Here is a 9,700-nt window from a genome sequence, read left to right on the forward strand (position 1 = left end):
CGGAAAAATAAAAAAGTTATAGGGGTCAGAAATGACAATTTTAAAAGTATTAATTTTGCTGCATGAAGTTATGATTTTTTCCAAAAGTATGACAAAATCAAACCTATATAAATAGGGTATCATTTTAACCGTATGGACCTACATAATAAATATCAGGTGTCATTTTTACCGAAAAATGTACCACGTAGAAACGGAAGCCCCCAAAATTTACAAAATGGCGTTTTTTTTTTTTCAATTTTGTCTCACAATGATTTTTTTTTCCATTTCACCGTTGATTTTTGGGCACAATGACTGACGTCATTAAAACGTAGAATTGGTGACGCAAAAAATAAGCCATCATATGGAATTTTAGGTGCAAAATTTAAAGAGTTATGATTTTTTAAATGCAAAGAACAAAAAACGAAAATGCAAAAACGGAAAAAACCTCGGTCCTTAAGGGGTTAATAATAGAGCTAATATTGTGAACTAGTGAGAAACATACATTTAAAAACAACACCAGAAGCGTCTGCAGAAATAATATTATGGTGGCCTCAATAGAGTCCCAGAGTACCACTGTTTAGGGGTGTTTATAGTTACACCGCTCCTACTGGGGGTGTTTATGTTTAGATCACTCCTATATTAAATATACATAAAACTATCAGTTACCAGTTTGCGTTGTACTCTTGCGTGGATTCTAAAGCAGCACCACGCTTACCCGCTGTGCACCGTGGGTGCGGATCACCAATGCGTTAAGTACGTACTCTATTTCATATATATATATATATATATATATATATATATATATATATATATATATATAGCAATCCAAGGGAAGCAGCACCCCAAAACAAACAGGTAGTATGGTGCACGCAGAACCGAACCCCGGTCAATGGTCCATATGTAGATAAATTAGTAGAAATCCGCAGCACACAAAATGATGAAAGTGCAAAAAATAAAATTTATTCCATATCTTGGTGAAAGTTACAGCGACGTTTCAACCAGCTCTCCTGGTCTTTCTCAAGCATAACACAAGTGAATAAAGCCATCATTCTTATAGGCCACACAATTACAGATACAATTAATACAAAAGTGTACAAAATCATAATATAACAAAATATATATCACTCCAAACTCAACAGATAGTGCACAGTGTATAAATGCAAATATATCAAAAAGTTTCCACAGAATCATATATATGTGCAATCCCAAAATTATTAAGTAATCCCTAATAGGGTCCTGATGATTACTCAGAACAGATGTGTACATGTGAATTAAAATATATTAAAAACAAGATATCTGCAGTAACGCTAATGGGAAAAACTCACCACAGTAATGGAGAATGCAAGCGTGGATAGATTCAAACTGCGCATGTGCGCCAGGGATCTGTAACGGAAGTCTGAGGGCGCATAGGACCTGTAGTCATGGTGATAGTACACAAGGTAAGAGTGTCGGTACTTCTGCGCACGCGCGCAGCGTTCCAAGCCTCACTTTCATCCCCGAACCTACACATACTGTTTGCCCTCCAAGTCTCATTCTGAGGCTACCGAGTGTCCACATCACCATGGCATAATGTCACATGACCTAACTAGAGGAACCTAAAGATGGTGTAAAAATAAAGTAAATAGAATAAAATGAATAAAAAAAATAAAAAATAATAAAGTATTCATCTGGAGTCCTTGATAATATGTGACTTTGACTAAAACATGCCAGATTGGACCATTCCAGATGAATACTTTATTATTTTTTATTTTTTTATTCATTTTATTCTATTTACTTTATTTTTACACCATCTTTAGGTTCCTCTAGTTAGGTCATGTGACATTATGCCATGGTGATGTGGACACTCGGTAGCCTCAGAATGAGACTTGGAGCGCAAACAGTATGTGTAGGTTCGGGGATGAAAGTGAGGCTTGGAACGCTGCGCGCGTGCGCAGAAGTACCGACACTCTTACCTTGTGTACTATCACCATGACTACAGGTCCTATGCGCCCTCAGACTTCTGTTACAGATCCCTGGCGCACATGCGCAGTTTGAATCTATCCACGCTTGCATTCTCCATTACTGTGGTGAGTTTTTCCCATTAGCGTTACTGCAGATATCTTGTTTTTAATATATTTTAATTCACATGTACACATCTGTTCTGAGTAATCATCAGGACCCTATTAGGGATTACTTAATAATTTTGGGATTGCACATATATATGATTCTGTGGAAACTTTTTGATATATTTGCATTTATACACTGTGCACTATCTGTTGAGTTTGGAGTGATATATATTTTGTTATATTATGATTTTGTACACTTTTGTATTAATTGTATCTGTAATTGTGTGGCCTATAAGAATGATGGCTTTATTCACTTGTGTTATGCTTGAGAAAGACCAGGAGAGCTGGTTGAAACGTCGCTGTAACTTTCACCAAGATATGGAATAAATTTTATTTTTTGCACTTTCATCATTTTGTGTGCTGCGGATTTCTACTAATTTATATATATATATATATATATATATATATATATATATATATATATATATATATCCATATGTTATTATATTTCATGGCATTGCTTATTGCAGAACACTCCAGGGTTACTATTTAAAAAGTATTGCTGTCACATGGAGTGTGACAGCAATACTTTTTAAATAAGGAAAAAGTGAATATATTGAGTACATTCTTCTCCACCGTATTCATAGAGGAAAATGAAATGCCGGGTGAAATACAGTGAGATAAGATAAACTCCCCAGAACAGGTCACCTGTCTAATCCAGGAAGAAGTACAGCGCAAAAAAGTACCTACAAAAAATCTAAATCGAGAAATCACCAGGTCCAGATGGCATTCGCCCCCCGTGTTCTAAGGGAGTTAAGTAAAGTAATAGACAGACCCCTATATATAATATTCAATGACTCTATAGGGACAGGGTCTGTTCTCCAGGACTGGCACATAGCAAATGTGCACATTTTCAAAAAAGGTGCAAAAAGTAACCTGGAAATTATAGGCATGTTAGTTTAACCTCCTTTGTGTTGTTTGTATACTGTTTGAGGGTTTTCTAATACTATTTTGGAGTATCTGAATGAAAATAAATGTCTGACTCCTTATGAGCATGGGTTTATGAGGGATCGGTCCTGTCAAACTAACATGATCAGATTTTATTAGGAGGTGAGCTCCAGACTGGACCAGGGGCAATCGCTGGATGTCAAATATCTTGATTTTTCCAAAGCATTTGATACGGTTCCACATAAAAGGTTGATGCATAAAATTAAAAGGTTTGGGCTGGGGGAGAATGTGTGTGGGTAAGTAACTGGCTCAGTGATAGGAAACAGAGGGTAGTTATTAATGGTACATACGCCACCATAACAGACCGGGGTTCTTACTGTAAGAGCACTGAGACTGTGGAACTCTCTTGCGGAGGAGGTAGTCATGGGGATTTTGAAGAGAGTTCAAAAGAGGCCTGGACGTGTTTCTGGAGAGTAATAACATTACAGGTTATGGAGAATAGATTTATAGGGACATAAAGTTGATCCAGGGATTTATTCTGTTTGCCATATTTGGAGTCAGCAAAAAAAAAGTTTGTTTTGCCTTCCTCTGGATCAACACAGCCCTCAAAATAAGGTTAAAGGTTAAACTTGATGGACTCTGGTCTTTTTCTTAACTTTAAAGGGTAGCTCCCACCAAGTTATATATAATCTAATATGTTCCTACCTATTAATAATCTAGCCCTAACCCCCTACCTGGCTTTAAAAACATTTTAAATCGCTTTAATAGAGCAGATTTAGTGCTTCTAAATCTGCTCTATCAAGCAGGGCAGGAAGCAGCTTGCTTCCGCCCTCAGATCGTCTATGCAGCGCTCCTGTCAGGAGCGCTGCATAGACGATCTGCCAATAGCACGGCAGGCAGCTCCGGGGTCTCCTCCTCCCTGTTTAGCTGTGCATGTGCTATCCAGGGAGGAGGGGTAGAGAAGCATCGCCGGCCTGCCGTGCATGATATTACAGCCGGTGTGAGGTGTTTTTTTGCGCCCCGTAGATCCATGCGTCCACCTCACACCGGCTAATATAAGACCTCAGATCAGACTTACCCATCTGGAGGATCAGCGCAGCAATGAGTGCTCGCGCTGCCTCCGGACAGGGTAACGGGGGCGGGGCCGCGCGCAAGGCCAGTGTTGCTGGCCAATGCGCGCAGCCCCAGCTATCAGCGTGCTCGCTCTTGCCTGTTTGATTGACAGGCGGGAGCGAGCACAGCAGTGCCTGAATTTCAACTCATTGCCAGGCTGAAATGAGTCGAAATTCAGTGGTGACGTCACTGCTGAATGCATTCGGCCACTAGGAGGGCGACCCCTAGTGGCCGAATTTAAAAGTGAATTTAAACTTGTTTAAAATCACTTTTTTTAATTAAAGTATATTAGAGATATCTTGTAGTACTTAAGTACTACAACATATCAATTTTTGTACTTCATGACAGTGCCCATTTAATAACTATGGGGGAGATTTATTATTAGGCGTCTATTGTTCACACAGATCTACCTCTTCACACTGCTTGTCTAATTTACACTCTTGCTCAAGAATTACAAAAGTTGTGCACTCTTTTGATAAATTTTGTGCAAATATAGAAACGCGCCCCCCCCCCCTCGCTCTACCATGCATTCCTTTCTCTACCACACACTTCCCAGAGCTGTGGCGTTTTCCCGCGGTACACTGCTCGAACAAAACTCTTCACAATAGTAAAATCATAAATCTTTATAAATTACACAGAGGGGGAGATTCTCAAAGAATTTTGCACCCAAAATTTTACACTGTTCACGTTTTGTAAAAGTGGGCATGTCCACGTATATTGTCTACTTTACATGATATTTTTAAAAGGGTGAGAGTCCAGTTTACATAAAAAATTTCACACCAGCTTTTTAGAAATCACAGAAGTGGTTGTAGTTTTATTTTTTGTATTTTTTTTTATTTGTTTGTTTTTTTGGGAAAAAATGTTATTTAAGTAATTTAAAAAAAATATATATTTATTGAAAAATCTTATTAAAAAAAATATATATATATTTTTTTTTTCTTGGTCACTGCACCTGCACTCACATTTAAGCTCAGAAATGTTTTATTTATACAGATATCGCTTGTCTGGACACTAGTAATCATGAAATATTTTGTGAGATGTTTCCACCAGAATTTTCTGGGATGTAAAATTTGGCGCAAAAATCGGCAATTTTGGCGGAAAAAAAAATCCAATATGGCTGCAACAAAAAAAATATTTTGGTGCAAAAAAAAAGAAAAGTGCTGTGAAAATGAACAATAGACAACGGACATAATTTACCAAGCTAAAACAGACCAGTTTTTGTCTGGTTATTTTGGTTATATTGTCTGCACCAGTGTGCACCTGGGAAATCCGACAAACCCGACATTGCACTGTGAAAAGCCAAAAAAGGACCGTGGTCTATCGTAAAGGGGGCATGGCCAGCCAGACAAGGGGCGTGTTTTCAGAACCCGACCGATTTACTATTGAATTCACAGAAAATCCTGTGGGTAAATGGCTGGAAATATCCACCTAGAAAAAGCTGGTCAGAAAATGTTCCCGACTTTTCCCAATAGTAAATAAGGTTGGATCCTACAAGTCTGAAACAACATTTACCACTAGTAAAAACCTTACACTCTCAGTAACTAAGGCCCAACATCTGAATATGTTCCACCAAAAAAGACCCAATGAGTGACATTGCTCAAAATTATGCGTCAAAAAATAAACATCAAAAAGGGGTAAACTCTATATGTAATTACATTGATCTAGCCTTAAGCAATCACCGATGCACCGAGGACCAGGAAGAACAGGTAAGTCCCTATTCTTCCACAGCAACCCATCTGCAGCCTGCGATTACATCGTGGAGCTGCAGATAGGTCCCCTTGACCCCAGGGATTACCGGCATTTAATGTTTAAATGCCGTGATCGCCGTTGATCATTGCACTTAACGATTTAAATGATGGACATCGGAGCCAGCAGATGTTAGCTGCTGATAGCAGCAGAAATCTACCGTTTATGTCACGGACGTGACCCGTGGGCCCACGCCATATTCCCCTCACCCGACCCATGATAAACTGGTACATGAGAGGTCATAAAGGGGTTAATGATTGATTTATTTATTGGGGAGGGGGTTGAACATGTGACCACTTATACAGTGCATTGCAATACAAGTGGATTGTACTTTTGCATAATCATTACAGCCCCAGGGCATACCCATGACAACCAAATTGCCCCAAGTGATTATGTCATGGGGTTGGTTGGCAATTAAAGGCATAACAGGACAAACACTCAATTAACTGCAAAATCTAGGGGGCGATATGGACAAGATATGTGTTGTCAACAATTCTGGCTGCCTATGGTGGCTGTGAGCTGCTGATAGCAATCAGCAATTTCTATGTATGGCGGGTGCTTAGCTCCCAAGCTCACTCCGTAATTCCTAAATGCCCCCACTTATGCAAATGTACATTATGTAGGCACTAACTAGTTAAGGAATAGTTGCCTTTGAATATATGTGAAGTTTAATCTATCATTCAATGCTAATTCTTACTTCTTTCAAACTGTATTGCATTTCAGTCACCATACGTAGAGATGATATAAATCCTGTGATGTCCGTGCCAATGGCTGGCAGTTATATTTTCTGTGCTGCTGGCCAGGAATCTTATTCCATTCTGACTCAGATTTTATGTTGTCAAGGTAAAGCAGGCTTCATCTACAGTGATGTATTTCTAATATAACCACATTTAAGTGAGTGCAACTATTGGGAGAATCTGATCTCTAAAGCACTAGATAAAAGCTGAATTTCTTTGTCTGAATGTGCATTTAACACTTATATAACACTCTGCTTTAAAATAGTCCAGAATTTACATAACTGTGTTGGCAGTGTTATGCAAATACATTGTCATTGACATTACAATTGACATATTTCTTTATATACATGAACGTGAGTAGCTCATTGTAAAAGAACACTGACTGAATATGTATAATCCAAAGAAAGTCTTCCACTGGCTGCAATACAAACATTATGAAAGATGAAATGTGAAACATATACTATTCAGACATAACATTAACTGCCAAATAGAAGGAGTTGACAAAAAAATACCAATCACTTTGTCAAGAAGGGGTTAATTAACATATAAGTAATTCTTAGAGGAGAGGCATTGGGATACAACTAGTTACGTTTTACTCTCTATAAAAAATAGGCAAGATTGTCCTCTGTGGCATTTACATGATATGTTGAGCTCCCCCTAGAGGCAAGACACACTAAAATATTTAATGTTACACATGCTTTATGTTATACTTGTTGGCTGTTGGTGACACACTTTGTTAATGACACACTTTACCTTAGCAACTAGGGGGGAAAATTTATTGAACCATGTCCACAGGAACAGTTGCCCATAGCAACCAATCAGATTCCAACTGTCAATTTTTAAAAGGTTTGGTAACCGTTTAGATATATGCACTGTTGTGACTTGTACTTAATTACAGTTGATAATTAATATTATGTGACAGCACTGGTTTATATATTTAACTGGTCTAAATACAATGGAGACTGAACAACAAACAAAATAAATATTTACATATGAGACAAAATAAGATAAATAACTGACATTGCTATACTATTTCTGAACCTGTCAGCTACCGAGACATCTAGTGGCACTAGACATACATAACAAACAATACATTACTGGCAATACACAACAATTCCCCCCTCTTAACATAATTAACAATCTAAATAAGGCGGGTGATGAATAACCTGCATTGGACGGTCTGATGAATGTGAGGAATAAATATCTTTTGAAGTGTTCATCTCAAGTGGCTCATTATCCACAGGCACATCTGATGACGGAGACCCATTCCTCTTGTTGGCAGGCCTAGTTCAATAATTTTTGCCACCCTAGGCAAAAGCTAATTTTCCCCTTTCCGCCCCTTGACCCCACCAATTGTCTCCTCCCGAACTATGGAGACACCCTCAATGTCAGGATGTTGAACGGACCCGACCTTAGTGATCGTCCCTGTCTTCCTAGGAGGTGGCTCTGCGCTCATCCAGCAGTGGGGTGGGGGTAGCGTGGCAGGGTTTTGCTTGATGGGCAGGTGCTTCGGACACTGGCTAACTTTATTGCAGTAGGGAGAACAGCGCCCCATCAAGAGGGTGTTCTAGGCGGCTGCCTATTTTGCCTATAGGCCGAGCCTGCTCTGCTTGTTGTTCAAGAGGACAGTGGTGTGCAGGCCATCACTCTGAACTGCTGGTGCCCTAGGGGCTGACTCCCCTTCAGTAGCTGATAAGACACACTTGTCCACTCTCCTTAGTTGATGCATGTGCCACCATAGATTATGTAGCCATCAGTAGTTCTTACTTTCTAAGTCAAAGCCCCTGCAGTTTCCACTACAGTTTCTGGTATTCACCTTGGTCCCATTGGTAGTTTCAAGCATAAACACTATCCCCCTCCTGAAAACACTGCATAGATGAGGAGTTGCATTTTTTTAGACAGACTGACATTCTGATTGTATGATCAGGATATAGACTGTCCGGACAGGTTTTGATCCTCCAGCATAAGAATTTCAGACATGGCAGGTACCACAAAATAAGCAGTTTGTATTGGTAAGTGGCTAAGCGCATCAGCATTGTTGATGACTTTTCCTGTCCGGCACTGGAGCTCAGCATCCTATGCATTTAGCATTAAAGACCATCACAGCATTCCTGGTGACATCATCTGAGGGGTAGGCACATTATTTTTGAACAGACCCAAAAGAGGCCTGTGGGCTGTAATAGTAGTGATATGTCTTCCATATATATATATATATATATATATATATATATATATTCATGGAATTTCTTTACTCCTGCCAAAATGGTTAAATCTTCCTAAGAAATGTGTGCATAGTCAGGGGTGGAGCTAGAAACCACAGGGCCCTGATGCAAATGCAAAAAAATTTGCTATGGGCCCCCTATCCCCCTGCACCAGGGCCAGACTAGGACCAGAAATAGGCTGGGCATTTTAAAATAAGCAGCCCATTTTTTTTTGATGATGGTCAAGCTGCTGGGGCCTTCAATGACCACTTGGTTCAAGTGGTCCTCCAGTTATTACTAAGCTACAACTCCCATCATATCTGGAGAGCCTCAGGCATTATGGGAGATGGTAGTCTTGCAACAGTTGGAGAGCCACAGATTGGGGCACAGTGTCACCCATCATCAATGCAGAACTCACAAGTGACTAGAGCTCTGATGGGACAGTAAGGAGACTACACAATATTAAAGGGGTACTTCCCTGGAAAACACTTTTAAATCACCTGGTACCAGAAAGTGAACCATATTTGTAAATTAATTTTATTTTAAAATCGTAATCCTTCCAGTACTCATCAGCTGCTGTATGCTCCATAGAAAGTTCTTTTCTTTTTGAATTTCTTTTCTGTCTGACCACAGTGCTCTCTGCTGACACCTCTGTCCATGTCAAGAACTGTACACAGCAGAATAGGTTCTCTATGGGGATTTGCTCCTGCTCTGGACAGTTCCTAAAATGGACAGAGGTGTCAGCAGAGAGCACTGTGGCCAGACAGAAAGGAAATTCAAAAAGAAAATACCTTCCTCTAGAACATACAGCAGCTGATAAATACTGGAAGGATTAAGATTTTTAAATAGAAGTAATTTACAAATCTGTTTAACTTTCTGGCACCAGTTGATTTAAAATAAATAAATAAACGATTCCAGTGGAGTACCCCTT

This window comes from Hyla sarda, chromosome 3 (assembly GCF_029499605.1).
Source record: "Hyla sarda isolate aHylSar1 chromosome 3, aHylSar1.hap1, whole genome shotgun sequence".
Classification (NCBI taxonomy): Eukaryota; Metazoa; Chordata; class Amphibia; order Anura; family Hylidae; genus Hyla; species Hyla sarda.